Source organism: Triticum aestivum, chromosome 2D (genome assembly GCF_018294505.1).
Source record: "Triticum aestivum cultivar Chinese Spring chromosome 2D, IWGSC CS RefSeq v2.1, whole genome shotgun sequence".
NCBI classification, from domain to species: Eukaryota; Viridiplantae; Streptophyta; class Magnoliopsida; order Poales; family Poaceae; genus Triticum; species Triticum aestivum.
The window spans coordinates 339,411,422-339,425,973 of NC_057799.1; positions in this window are offsets into that span (position 1 = coordinate 339,411,422).

Consider the following 14,552-nt stretch of genomic DNA (forward strand, 5'->3'; position numbering starts at 1 on the left):
CAAGGAAGTGCGTCCGAAAAAAAACGATTCGCCCCCCGACTGCTGGGACCCACCAGCTACACCTTCGCACGCAAGGAAGTGCGTCCGGGCAAAAAAAAACGATTCGCCCCCCTGACTGCTGGGACCCAGCAGCTACACCTTCGCACGCAAGGAAGTGCGTCCGGGCAAAAAAAAAAACGATTCGCCCCCCTGACTGCTGGGACCCACCAGCTACATCTTCGCAGGCAAGGAAGTGCCTGACAGTCGGGACCCACCTGGTCGAAGCGTACGTAGCGTTGTCATTCTGGTCGCGAACGTGTACGTACATACTGGTCGATGTAGAGGCGCGCACGTGTCGTAGTAGAGGCGCGCACGTAGCATGTACACGTACGTACAGCGGCCAGGGTGCAAGAAAGAAAATACGGCCACGTATGTGTACATACGGGCAGGGTCTCGAACGCCTACTCGCGCATACGTACGGCCAGGGCTCGTGTACATGGCTGGGTCGGAACGGAGAAACAGCGTCGTCGTCGTGTTCATGGGGAGGCAACGGAATGCGTCGTGTTCATGGGGAGGCAACGGAATGCGTCGTGTTCATGGGGAGGCAACGGAATGCGTCGTGTTCATCGGGAGGCAACGGAATGCGTCGTGTTCATCGGGAGGCAACGGAACGCGTGGGAGCCAACCGGCTGGGTCGGAACGGAATGCGTGGTCGTGTTCATCGGGAGGGCTTGGACGGAACAGGCGATGGAAACGAGGCCTGGCGTACCGCAGAACGGAGGAAACGGACCTCCTACGTTCGGAACGGGGTCCTGTTGATCGGGAGGGGTGTGGCGTACCGCAAAACGGAGGAAACGGACCTCCTACGGTCGAAACGGGGGTCCTGTTGATCGGGAGGGGTGTGGCGTACCGCAAAACGGACGAAACGGACCTCCTACGGTCGAAACGGGGGTCCTGTTGATCGGAGGGGTGTGGCGTACCGCAAAACGGACGAAACGGACCTCCTACGGTCGAAACGGGGGTCCTGTTGATCGGGAGGGGTGTGGCGTACCGCAAAACGGACGAAACGGACCTCCTACGGTCGAAACGGGGGTCCTGTTCATCGGGAGGGGTGTGGCGTACCGCAAAACGGGACTCCACGGGATACTGTTCATCTCCACCGTCGACCTCCTCCAGCCTCCACGGGCTACCGTCGACCTCCTCCAGCCTCCACGGGCTCCTGTTCATCCAGCCTCCACCGCGCGCTACTCCACCGGCTACTGTTCAACCACCCCTCCACGGGCACCCCTCCACCGTCTACTGTTCATCCAGCCCTCCACACCACGGGGTCCTGTTCAACCACCCCTCCACGGGCACCCCTCCACCGTCTACTGTTCATCCAGCCCTCCACCACACCACGGGGTCCTGTTCATCCAGAGGCAACGCCACCGCTCACTGTTCATCCAACCCCCCCCCCGCAACGCTCACTGTTCATCCAATCGATCGGCTTCAGTTAGCAGCAGTAGCGAAGGAATCGCTCGATCGGGTTCAGTTAACAGCCATCGATCGATCGCTCGGGTTCAGTAACGCGTAGCCTGCAGTGCAATCGCTCGGGTTCAGTTAGAGCCCAACGCCTCGCTTGGGTTCAGTTAGAGCCAACGCCTCGCACACACGCGCGTACGTGTATGAGAGAAACGCGCATCGCTCGGCCCCTGACCTCCCACCGTAACCGGGAACTCCCCGAAATTTTCCTCCCCCTCGCTTCTACCACGGTTTTTTCTGTCATGGACGGCCCAAAGAATGTCATGCAGTTGCGTCTCCGACCCGCCCAGGACGAAAAGCCCATTTTCTGTCATGATTTTTTGTCATAGAAGTAGGAGCCCACCACATCTATGATGATACCGGGTTTTGTCACAATTATCGTCATAGAAGTGTCATATGTATGATAGAAAAAATTTCGTTCGGCCCAAAATGTCACGGATGTGTCTTTTTTGTAGTGGAGGGATTGAGAGTTAGCAAGCTCGAAGAAGGTCAACAATGGGGGAAGAACACGAGCTCAAAGATAAGGTTGAATGAGGAAGAAGAACCCCTTTTATAGGAGCTCCCGAATCCAACTGTTATGTGCTCAGTCCGCGCACGAGCGGTACTACCGCTCAGGGGGGCGGTAGAACACGGAGAGCGGAGCAAAGCAGAAGGCGAGGCAGAGCCGTATGAGCGGCACTACCGTTGGCTGCAGCGGTACTGCCGCTTGGCCCAGCGGTACTACCGCTAGGACCGCGCACAGCGCCTTCCACGAGCACAGGGAGAAGGAACAGGGAGGAGGGCCATTGAGCGGCACTAGGGGCGGTGGTAGCCGCGGTACTACCGCACACGAGCAGTACTACGGCTCCTACTGCCGCTACTACTACCGCTGAACCCGACACGAGAAAACCACGTCTCGAGTCGAGGCGGTACCAGCACGGAACCGGAGCCGTACTACCACTTATGGCCATGGGAAGTACTACCCTGTGGGGCAGCGGTACTACCGCTTGTGGCGATACGCGGTACTGCCACTCCGGCCCAGCAGTACTACCGCTGGCGCCATCCTTATGCCACTTCCACGAAAACAAGTAAACTCCAAGGAAAACCAGAACTGCCAAAACTTCTGCAAATGAGCTCCGAATTGAGCAAACTCAAGCTTGTTGGATACAAGACGACAAGTAGCATCAAAACAACACTGTTTATAGTAAGAAGAGGCAGGGGAGGTATGCCTAACAAATAGAGGAGTGAAACCTCCAACAGAGAAGAACCGACATAACCTCCAACATCGAAAACATCATAGAAGATGCACGAGTGAAACGGACTTGTGTTGGAGTGCTACGGTCGAAACGGGGGTCCTGTTCATCGGGAGGGGTGTGGCGTACCGCAAAGCGGGGCTCCACGGGATACTGTTCATCTCCACCATTGACAGCCTCCACGGGCTACTGTTCATCCACCGTCGACCTCCTCCAGCCTCCACCTGCGACTGTTCATCCACGGGCTCCTGTTCATCCAGCTTCCATCACGCGCTCCTCCACCGGCTACTGTTCAACTAGCCCTCTCCACGGGGTCCTGTTCAACCACCCCTCCACGGGCTACTGTACATCCAGCCCTCCACCGGCTACTGTTCAACCAGCCCTCCACGGGGTCCTGTTCATCCAGCCCTCCATGGGATCCTGTTCATCCACCCCCAACCGGCTCGACCGATCGGGGTCCTATTCATCCAGCGGCAACGGCCTCTACTACCACGGGGTCCTGTTCATCCAACCCCCCACCAGGAACTGTTCATCCACCCCCCCAACAACGCTCACTATTCATCCAGAGGCAGCATCGATCGACTTCAGTTAGCAGCAGTAGCGAAGGAATCACTCGGGTTCAGTTAATAGCAAGGGATCGATCGCTCGGGTTCAGTAACATAGCTAGTGCAATCGCTCGGGTTCAGTTAGAGCCCAACGCCTCGCACACACGCGCGTACGTACGAGAGAAACGCGCATCGCTCGGCCCCCGACCACCCACCGTAACTGGGAACTCCCCTGATATTTTCCTCGCCCTCGCTTCTACCACGGTTTTTTCCGTCATGGACGGCCCAAAGAATGTCATGCAGCTGCGTCTCCGGCCCGCCCAGGACGAAAAGCCCATTTTCTGTCATGATTTTTTGTCATAGAAGTAGGACCCCACCACATCTATGATGATACCGGGTTTTGTCACAATTATCGTCATAGAAGTGTCATGAGCATGACAGGAAAAAAATTCGTTCGGCCCAAAATGTCACGGATGTGTCTTTTTCTTGTAGTGATAGGGGCTTATTGTTTTGCCTCCCAATGTATTCACCTCAAGGGTGATGTCAACAATAATAACTCATGCTACCCTTATTCAACTGGACATATTTCCTAGATCTTTCCTCACCACATGATGCTTGCCGAAGGAGAAAACTAAAAAGGAATAGAGAGAAAAACTTTGACTCTTTGCATAAAAGTAAATACATAAAAGTAAAGATAGACCCTTCGCAGAGGCAGAGGTTGCCATGCGCTTATTTGTTTGTATGCTCAACCCCTTAGTGCAAAAGAACTTCATGTTATATTGCCCCTTATGATAGCAACCTTTATTATGCAGTCTGTCACTTTTATTCTTTGCCATCACAAGTTCGTACAACGTTCAATTTTCTCTTACACTAAATGATCTAACACTTTTAAAAGCAATTTTTATTGCCTTATTGCACCAATGACAACTTACTTGAAGGATATTGCTCAATCCTTAGGTAGGTATGGTCGACTCTTGAAAATAAGATTTGGGTTTAAGGGTTTTTGGATGCACAAGTAGTATCTCTACTTGGTGCGGAATTTTTGGCTAGCAAAGATGGGGGGCAAACACCACATGTTGAAGGATCTATGACAATATAACTTCTATGTGGATATGAACAAACATAAATCATTACATTGTCTTCCTTGTCCAATGTCAACAATTTTGGCATATATTATTTTGATGGGGGCTCACAATCACAAAAGATTTCCATGATAGCGTATTTATATGTGAAAGTTCTCTTCCTTATACTAATTATTCGTGAATTGCTTGTATGACCAAAATTGTGATTGTCAAGCCCTGAAATATTTCACTTTCTAAACCCAATGTGAAGGTACCACTAGGCATGATATGATTTCAACTTCATGACATACAATTTATTCAACAATTTACTCATAGGATATAAGTGAAGCACAAGAGCAATTCCAAAGAAAAGAGCTTCGTTGACGGGATGTGACTGCCGCTTACTTAGCCTCCTTGGCAAATATTTGAGGAATCTATATTATTTAAAAACTTTCAGATCTAAGTATTTTATTAAAACAACAAGCAAAACAAAATAGAATGACATTCCAAGCATAGCACATATCATGTGAAGAAGCAAAAACTTAGGCTCAACCGATACTAACCGATAATTGTTAAAGAAAAAAGGTGGGATGCCTACCGGGGCATCCCCAAGCTTAGATGCTTGAGACTTCTTGAAATATTATCTTGTGATGCCTTGGGCATCCCCAAGCTTGAGCTTTTGTGTCTCCTTAATTCTTCTCATATCACGGTTTTCCTAAATCTCAAAAGCTTCATCCACATAAAACTCAACAAGAACTCGTGAGATAAGTTAGTCTAAACCAATGCAAAAACCTTATCAATCTCTACTGTAGCAAATCACTAAAACTATTATTCAACATTGCATGCTAAATGCCTCTGCATATTTAACACTCCTATCCTCAAATAGAATCATTAAACAAGCAAACATAACAACAATCTGCCAAAATAGTATAGTCTATAAACAATGCAAGAGTATCAATACTTATTCAACTCCAAACATTATGAAATTCTACCACACTGTAGAAAATTTATTAGAGCTTATTATGCAAAAAGTTTCAACATTTTATCACATTCTGACTTTCCTCGGGAATTTTTGCAACATCGATAAACTTTCTGTTTTCAAATAGCAACATGTATACTTGCAAGATAAGCATGGCAAAGGCTATCAATGCCACTTTTATTGAAATAAAAGATGCAAAACATTATTCTAAATAACAGCAAGAAAATCCTAATAAAATGATGCTCCAAGCAAAACTCATATCGTGCGACGAATAAAAATATAGCTCCAAGTAAGATTACCGATAATGTTGGAGACGAAAGAGGGGATGCCTTCCGGGGCATCCCCAAGCTTAGTTGCTTGGCTCTTCCATGGATATTAACTTGGGGTGCCTTGGTCATCCCCAAGCTTAGGGTCTTGTCACTCCTTATTCTCCTCATATCGATATCTCACCCAAAACTTGAAAACTTCAATCACACAAAACTTAACAGAACTTTGTGAGATAGGTTAGTATGATAAAGAGCAAACCATTTCACTTTGGTACTGTCAAAGACAAGATTCATAATTATTTCCACACAATTCCTATTGTATCATATCAGTTCCACAATTTATATTGAGCAATATAAGCCATAGAAACTAGAAAACAAGCAAACTATGCATTGAAAACAGAATCTGTCAAAAACAGAACAGCCTGTAGTAATCGGTACTCAAACCATACTTCTGCTACTAAAAAAATTATGAAAAAATTAGGACCACGTGAGCAATTTGTATATTAAACTTCTGCAAAAATAATCAAATCAAAAGCACTCTTCTGTTAAAATGAGACTTACTTTCGTGAGCGCAAAAGTTTCTGTTTTTCAGCTAAAGGTCAAATCAACTATCACCCAACATGGTCCCAAAGGCTTTACTTGGCACTTTATTGAAACAAAATCAATAAAACATGATCAATACAGTAGCATAATCATGTGAACACACAAGAATAGTATGTAAAAGTGTTGGGTTGTCTCCCAACAAGCGCTTTTCTTTAATGCCTTTTAGCTAGGCACGATGATTCAATGATGCTCGCATAAAAGATAAGAATTGAAGCATAACGAGAGCATCATGAATCACATGACAAGCACATTTAAGCCTAACATGCTTCCTATGCATAGGGATTTTGTGAGAAAACAACTTATAGGAACAAGAATCTACTAGCATAGGAAGGCAAAACAAGCATAACTTCAAGATTTTCAACACATAGAGAGGAAACTTGATATTATTGCAACTCCTACAAGCATAAGTTCCTTCCTAATAAATTTTTTCAGTAGCATCATGAATGAATTCAACAATATAACTATCACATAAAGCACTCTTTTCATGATGCACAAGTATAGAAATTTTATTACTCTCCACATAAGCAAATTTATTCTCATGAATAGTAGTGGGAGCAAACTCAACAAAATAACTATCATGTGATTGAAAATTAAATCATGATGACAAGTTTCATGGTTATCATTATTCTTTATATCATACATGTCATCACCATAATCATCATAAATAGCAACCTTGTTCTCATCATAATCAATTGAAACCTATTCTGAAATAGTGGATTCATCACTAAATAAAGTCATGACCTCTCCAAATCCACTTTCATCAATATAATCATCATAAATAAGAGGCATGATTTCATCATAATAAATTTTCTCATCAAAACTTGGGGGAGTAAAAATATCATCGTCATCAAACATAGCATCCCCAAGCTTATGGCTTTGCATATCATTAGCATCATGGATATTCAAAGAATTCATACTAACAACATTGCAATCAAGCTCATCATTTATCCCAAACATTCTATTGAATTCTTCATCTAACAATTGAGCACAATTTTCCGAACCATCATCTTCAAGAAAGATATTATGAAGATGATCAATAATATGATGCAACCTCAATTCCATTTTTTGTAGTTTTCTTTTTATAAACCAAACTAGTGATAAAACAAGAAACTAAAAGATTCAATTGCAAGATCTAAAGATATACCTTCAAGCACTCACTTCCCCGGCAACGGCGCCAGAAAAGAGCTTGATGTCTACTACGCAACTTTATTCTTGTAGACTCGTGTTGGGCCTCCAAGCGCAGAGTTTTGTAGGACAGTAGCAATTTTCCCTGAAGTGGATGACCTAAGGTTTATCAATCCGTGGGAGGCGTAGGATGAAGATAGTCTCTCTCAAACGACCCTACAACCAAATACAAGAAATCTCTAGTGTCCCCAACACACCCAATACAATGGCATATTGTATAGGTGCACTAGTTCGTCGAAGAGATGGTGATAAAAGTGTAATATTGATGGTAGAAATATATTTTTATAATCCAACTAAATAAAAACTATTCTTGAAAACAGGCACAAAAACGGCATTGCAATGCTTGAAAATGAGGCCAAGGGTTCGTACTTTCACTAGTGCAATCTCTCAACAACGCAAAAAAATGGATCATATAACCACCCCTCAAAGTGCGATGAAGAATCACTCCAAAGTTCCTATCTAGCGGAGAACATAAGAATAAATTGTTTGTAGGGTACGAAACCACCTCAAAGCTATTCTTTACGTTCGATCTATTCAAGAGTTCATACTAAAATAACACAAAGCTATTCTTTCCGTTCGATCTATCCTAGAGTTCGTACTAAAATAACACCAAAGAAAATTCATATTCATAATACTCAATCCAACACAAAGAACTTCAAAGAGTGCCCCAAGATTTCTACCGGAGAAACAAAGACAAGAACGTGCATCAACCCCTATGCATAGATTACCCCAATGTCACCTCGGGAATCCGCGAGTTGAGTGCCAAAACATATATCAAGTGAATCAATACGATACCCCATTGTCACCACGAGTATTCAATTGCAAGACATATATCAAGGTTATCAAATCCATAAAAGTATTCAATCCGATAACAACGAAATCTCAAAGGGAAAAACTCAATTAATCACAACAAGATAGAGAGGGGAAAACACCATATGATTCGACTATATTAACAAAGCCTGCGATACATCAAGATCATGACATCTCAAGAACACGAGAGAGAGAGAGAGAGAGATTAAACACATAGCTACTGGTACAAACCCTCAGCCCCGAGGGTGGACTACTCCCTCCTCATCATGGTGGTCGCTGGGATGATGAAGATGGCCACCGGAGATGATTCGCCCCTCCGGCAGGGTGCCGGAAAGGGTCTAGATTGGTTTTCAGTGGATACAGGGCCTTGCGGCGGCGGAACTTCTGATCTAGGTTAACCCCGATGGGTTTCGGAATATTTGGGAATTTATAGTGCAAAGAGGGGGTGCGGGAGGCCACCGAGGTGGGCACAACCCACCTGGGCGCGCCAGGGCTCCCTAGCGCGCCCAGGTGGGTTGTGCCCCCCTCGGGGCACCCCCCTGGCGCTGCTCTGGCCCAATGGATGTCTTCTGGTCCATAAAAAATCTCCGTGGAGTTTCATTGCGTTTGGACTCCGTTTGATATTGATTTCCTGTAATGTAAAAAACAAGCAAAAAACAGCAACTGGCACTGGGCACTGGGTCAATAGGTTAGTCCCAAAAAATGATATAAAGTTGCTATAAATGATTGTAAAACATCCAAGAATGATAAAATAACACCATGAATACTTCATAAATTATAGATACGTTGGAGACGTATCAAATAGCACAGGAACGCACGGGAAGCCGACGACATGCGCCGGCGTACAGGGCGACCGGCTGCGGTATTGTAGCGGTGTCATGGGGAGGAGCACCCATAGTCAGGCCCTGGGGATGTAGCCATATCGGTGAACCTCATTAACAAATCTTGGTGTCGTGCTTGTGTGATTGCTTGGTCCTTGGTAGATCAACGGTGACCTCAGATTAATTCTAACAATTACAAAGTTTGATGACCTCATGATGTCCAGATCCAAGCCACACCATGGCACGACCCGTAGTTCTACCAAAAGATGCCTACAAATGGCTTACATTGTTTTGACCACGATAAATGTGAGTAATACAAGAATTTCGTTGATCCATGAGTATTTGGATTTCATAAACCATGAAACTGTTCGCTGATCTGTCCATTTCTCCCTTCTTCAAAAGATTGATAGCCTCCAAGCAATCAGACTCAATGTGTATAGGTAGCTCACTCCATTGTAAAGCAAGTGACAGACCCTCTCTGATGGCCGTAAGTTCAGATTCTAAAGCATTGTGGCAATGGTACAAATGACGACAAGCATTGAAGACTATATTACCGTTATGATCACACAAGATCATGCCGCTGCCAGTAGTACCATCCGCCGAAATGAATGAGCCATATGTATTGAGTTTAATTCATCCTTCTTCAGGTCTTAGCCACAGAACTACTAGATTTACTAGTTCAGACGTAGCCGTAGGTGCAGCAGAAAAAGCACAATCCAGCATAGCAGATTTCCCCTTCAAGGGGTCTTTCTCTGGCTCTTCCGCGATTGTCAACGTGGACTGGACACAGCTTCTAAGAAAGCGTACAGAAACCTGAACCGGCGGTGCTGGTTTATCATGTACTACCTCAGTTCGAACGTACCAAATTCTCCATAAGAGCATAACCATGTGCAGGTGCTGCTCATCGGGCAATTTGCACAGGGCATGGAGAAGCCATTCCGGGCCTGTGTTCATCATGGTTTTAAGATCGGGGATAGGCCAAATATCAGCCATTGCAAGCCAAAGATTCCTGGCATTAGGACATCGACACAAAGCATGAAACATGTCTTCTTCTTTAGAGCCACAAACTGGACATAAATCAACAATGAAAGATCGAGGATGTCGCCTAGAGGGGGGTGAATAGGCGCTTTAAAATAATTACGGTTAAGGCTTGAACAAATGCGGAATAAACCTAGCGGTTAATATGCCAAGCACAAAACCTACAACAACTAGGCTCACCTATGTGCACCAACAACTTATGCTAAGCAAGATAAACTACTAGGTGAAAGCAAGATATATGACAAGAAACAATATGGCTATCACAAAGTAAAGTGCATAAGTAAAGAGCTCGGGTAAGAGATAACCGAGGCACGCGGAGACGATGATGTATCCCGAAGTTCACACCCTTGCGGATGCTAATCTCCGTTTGGGGCGGTGTGGAGGCGCAATGCTCCCCAAGAAGCCACTAGGGCCACCGTAATCTCCTCATGCCCTCGCACAATGCAAGATGCCGTGATTCCACTAAGGGACCCTTGAGGGCGGTCACCGAACCCGTACAAATGGCAACCCTTGGGGGTGGTCACCAAACCCGTACACTTTGGCAACCCTTGGGGGCGGTCACCGGTACCCGTCAAATTGCTCGGGGCGATCTCCACAACCTAATTGGAGACCCCGACGCATGCCCGGAGCTTTACACCACAATGATTGAGCTCCGAACATCACCAACCGTCTAGGGCGCCCAAGCACCCAAGAGGAACAAGCTCAAGGGTACCAAGCACCCAAGAGTAATAAGCTTCTCAACTTGTAACTTCCACGTATCACCGTGGAGAACTCAAACCGATGCACCATATGCAATGGCAAGGGCACACGGAGTGCCCAAGTCCTTCTCTCTCAAATCCCACCGAAGAAACTAATGCTAGGGAGGAAAATGAGAGGAAGAACAAGAAGGAGAACACCAAGAACTCCAAGATCTAGATCCAAGGGGTTCCCCTCACATAGAGGAGAAAGTGATTGGTGGAAATGTGGATCTAGATCTCCTCTCTCTTTTCCCTCAAAAACTAGCAAGAATCCATGGAGGGATTGAGAGTTAGCAAGCTCGAAGAAGGTCAAGAATGGGGGAAGAACACGATCTCAAAGGATAAGGTTGAATGAGGAAGAAGAACCCCTTTTATAGGAGCTCCCGAATCCAACCGTGATGTGCTTAGTCCGCGCACGAGCGGTACTACCGCTCAGGGGAGCGGTACTACCGCCCGGGTGGTAGAACACGGAGAGCGGAGCAAAGCAGAGGGCGAGGCAAAGCTGTATGAGCGGCACTACCGCTGGAGCCAGCGGTACTACCGTTGGCCGCAGTGGTACTGCCGCTTGGCCCAGCGGTACTACCGCTGGGACCGCGCACAACGCCTTCCACGAGCACAGGGAGAAGGAACAGGGAGGAGGGCCATTGAGCGGCACTAGGGGCGGTGGTAGCCACGGTACTACCGCACACGAGCAGTACTACTGCTCCTACTGCTGCTACTACTGCCGCTGAACCCGACACGAGAAAACCACGTCTCGAGTCGAGGCGGTACCAGCACGGAACCGGAGTCGTACTACCGCTTATGGCCATGGCCAGTACTACCGCTGTGGGGAAGCGGTACTACCGCTTGTGGAGATATGTGGTACTGCCGCTCCGGCCCAGCGGTACTACCGCTGGCGCCATCCTTATGCCACTTCCACGAAAACAAGTAAACTCCAAGGAAAACCAGAACTGCCAAAACTTCTGCAAATGAGCTCCGAATTGAGCAAACTCAAGCTTGTTGGATACAAGACGACGAGTAGCATCAAAACAGCCCTGTTTATAGTAAGAAGAGGCAGGGGAGGTATGCCTAACAAATAGAGGAGTGAAACCTCCAATAGAGAAGAACCGACATAACCTCCAACATCGAAAACATCATAGAAGATGCACGAGTGAACTCTGTTTTCGATGAACTCGAGCTTGTCATCAAGATGACCATAAGCTCCAAATCTCACAAGGAGAAGAACCAAGCAAGAACCAATAAAGAAGATGCAAGGATGCAATGGTTTGAGCTCTCTACAAACGATACGATCAAGCTACTCATCAAGAGCCCCCCTTGATAGTACGGCAATCGATCCTATAACCCGGTCTCCCCCAACTACCATGAGACCGGCACAATAGAAAACCTATCAAGGGCAAACCTTTGCCTTGCACATAGTCCACTTGAGCTGGATCATGACGATCTTGACTCCCTCAAGCTTGACCAGCTTTCTTGACTGCGTTGGCTCGGTGAAGACTAGTAGATTGCTCCCCCATACTCCACTATGGGTGAGTCACTCTTTGACACATCTTCACAAGTCCATTGCCATCACAATGGACGGCAAGCTTCAAGCCTATGATCTCTTTGTGATGATCCTACTTGAACTTGCACACCACAACCTAACCCCACAAAGAACTCTCACGACGACCATGGGTTAGTACACAAAGCGTAATTGACAATGCTTACCATACCATGGGATCACTTGATCCCTCTCGGTACATCTTCTATGCTTTGTGTGTAGATCAACTTGATTCACTCTTTGACTTAGTCTTGATCAACCTTGAATCTTTCCAACTCTCTTCATTTGGATGATGTCTTGAAGGTAAACATGAATGATCACACACTCTTCTTCTTCAAGACATGCTTGCAATAAGCTCAACCCTCACAAGACCAAACTTTGGATAATTCCTTAATAGCACCTTGGTCATCATGGACTCCAAGAAAAGCCTATGGACAAACCCTTCAAATATAACTCAAGGCAACCATTAGTCCATAGAGATTGTCATTAATTACCAAAACCAAACATGGGGGCACCGCATGTTCTTTCAAACAACCTCCAGCTTCCTAGCATGCTTCAAATCCCAAGTCGGAAGTGAGTTGTTTGCAGCACGCCAAGAAAAATTGCGGGTCTTTGTTGGAGCATTACAAGACCAAATAGCTGACCAAGCTCTTCGTTCTCCATCAGGACAGTTAGTGGAAGAAGGTTGATTCGGCTGGTTCATTTCTTCAAAGGCAATCCTATATGCGCTACGAACCGAGAAGATGCCCGTCTTCTCTCCAGCCCAAGCAATAAAATCGTCCTCGTTGCGCACGGAATTCTTGATCTTCAAGATTATATCAGCATCAACCGGAAACCATTGACGGACTGCAACAACGTCCCAATTGCCATTGATACCCAAGAGTTCGGACACCCACTTCAACCCGCAATGCCCCTTGGCAGAGATTATTTGTTAGGAGGGTTTTCGAGGGATCCATCTATCTCTCCATATTCGCACTTGGGTGCCATTTCCAATCCTCCATATTAGCCCTTTTTTTCAAAAGCTCAAGACCATGAGCTACTCCTTGCCATGATGATGGCGGGTTACCAGCAAAAACAGTGTCCTCAAGCCTACCATTAGGGCTGTATTTGGCACGTAGGACACGTGCACAAAGACTGTCCGGGATTGTCAGGAGACGCCAAGCTTGCCGCGCAAGTAAGGCTTGGTTAAACAACCTGAAATCCCGAAAACCAATACCACCCATACACTTCGGTTTAGTAATCTCCTCCCAAGATTTCCAATGGGTTTTCCTTTTCCCTTTTTCCGAGCCCCACCAATAATTGCGGATCATCTGATTTAGTTCATCGCAAAGTCCTAGAGGCAGTTTAAAGATACTCATGATATAAGTGGGAATGGACTGAGCAATGGACTTTATAAGAACTTCTTTACCACCTTGTGAGGGGCATCCCAAAGCAACATTCTCTTTGTCAGCTTAACTTGTAGATTATGGAATTTACCTTTTGTCATATGACCATCAGGAGTCGGTAAACCAAGGTATCTCTCTTCAAAATTTATGGTATCAGCTTGGAGCATGGCTCTGACTTCATGCTGCCGAATAATGGGACAAGATTCCCCCAAAAGGATAGAGCATTTGGCAAGGTTGAGTAATTGTCCAGTAGCAACAGTATAAGCATTCAAAATACTTTTAACATGCATTGCCTGAGATTGTTTTGCTTAAAAGAATAGGAGTATATCATCAGCAAACAATAAATGAGAGATTCTTGGGGCTCTATGACATATCTTCACAGGAGAAACATTCCCTAGTCTGGTTGCACTGTCAAATAGAGCAGACAGACCGTCTGCAACAAACAGGAATAGGTACGGGGAAAGAGGATCACCTTGCCGTAGCCCACGCGACGGTGCAAATGAATCCAAGATTGTTCCATTTAATTTTACGGAATATCTCATAGTGGTGACACATGTCATTATGCAGAAAACTATGATATTGCAAATGCATGTTCATATAAAAAAAAATAGCACTCAGCTCCCACCCAAACTTACACATGTAATTGACCACTGGTCATCCGGGTTCGATCCGTTTTGAATGCATAAGGTATTTAATAGTCAACCTTTTACTTCAAAATAAAACTATGATATTGCAAATGCATGTTCATATAAAAAATATTATTCAAAATCATATACTTAAGGACACTAGTCAATGTGTAAGTGCAATGCACGTTAATTTGGAAGTATATTAAGTGCATGCGGATATTAAGAAG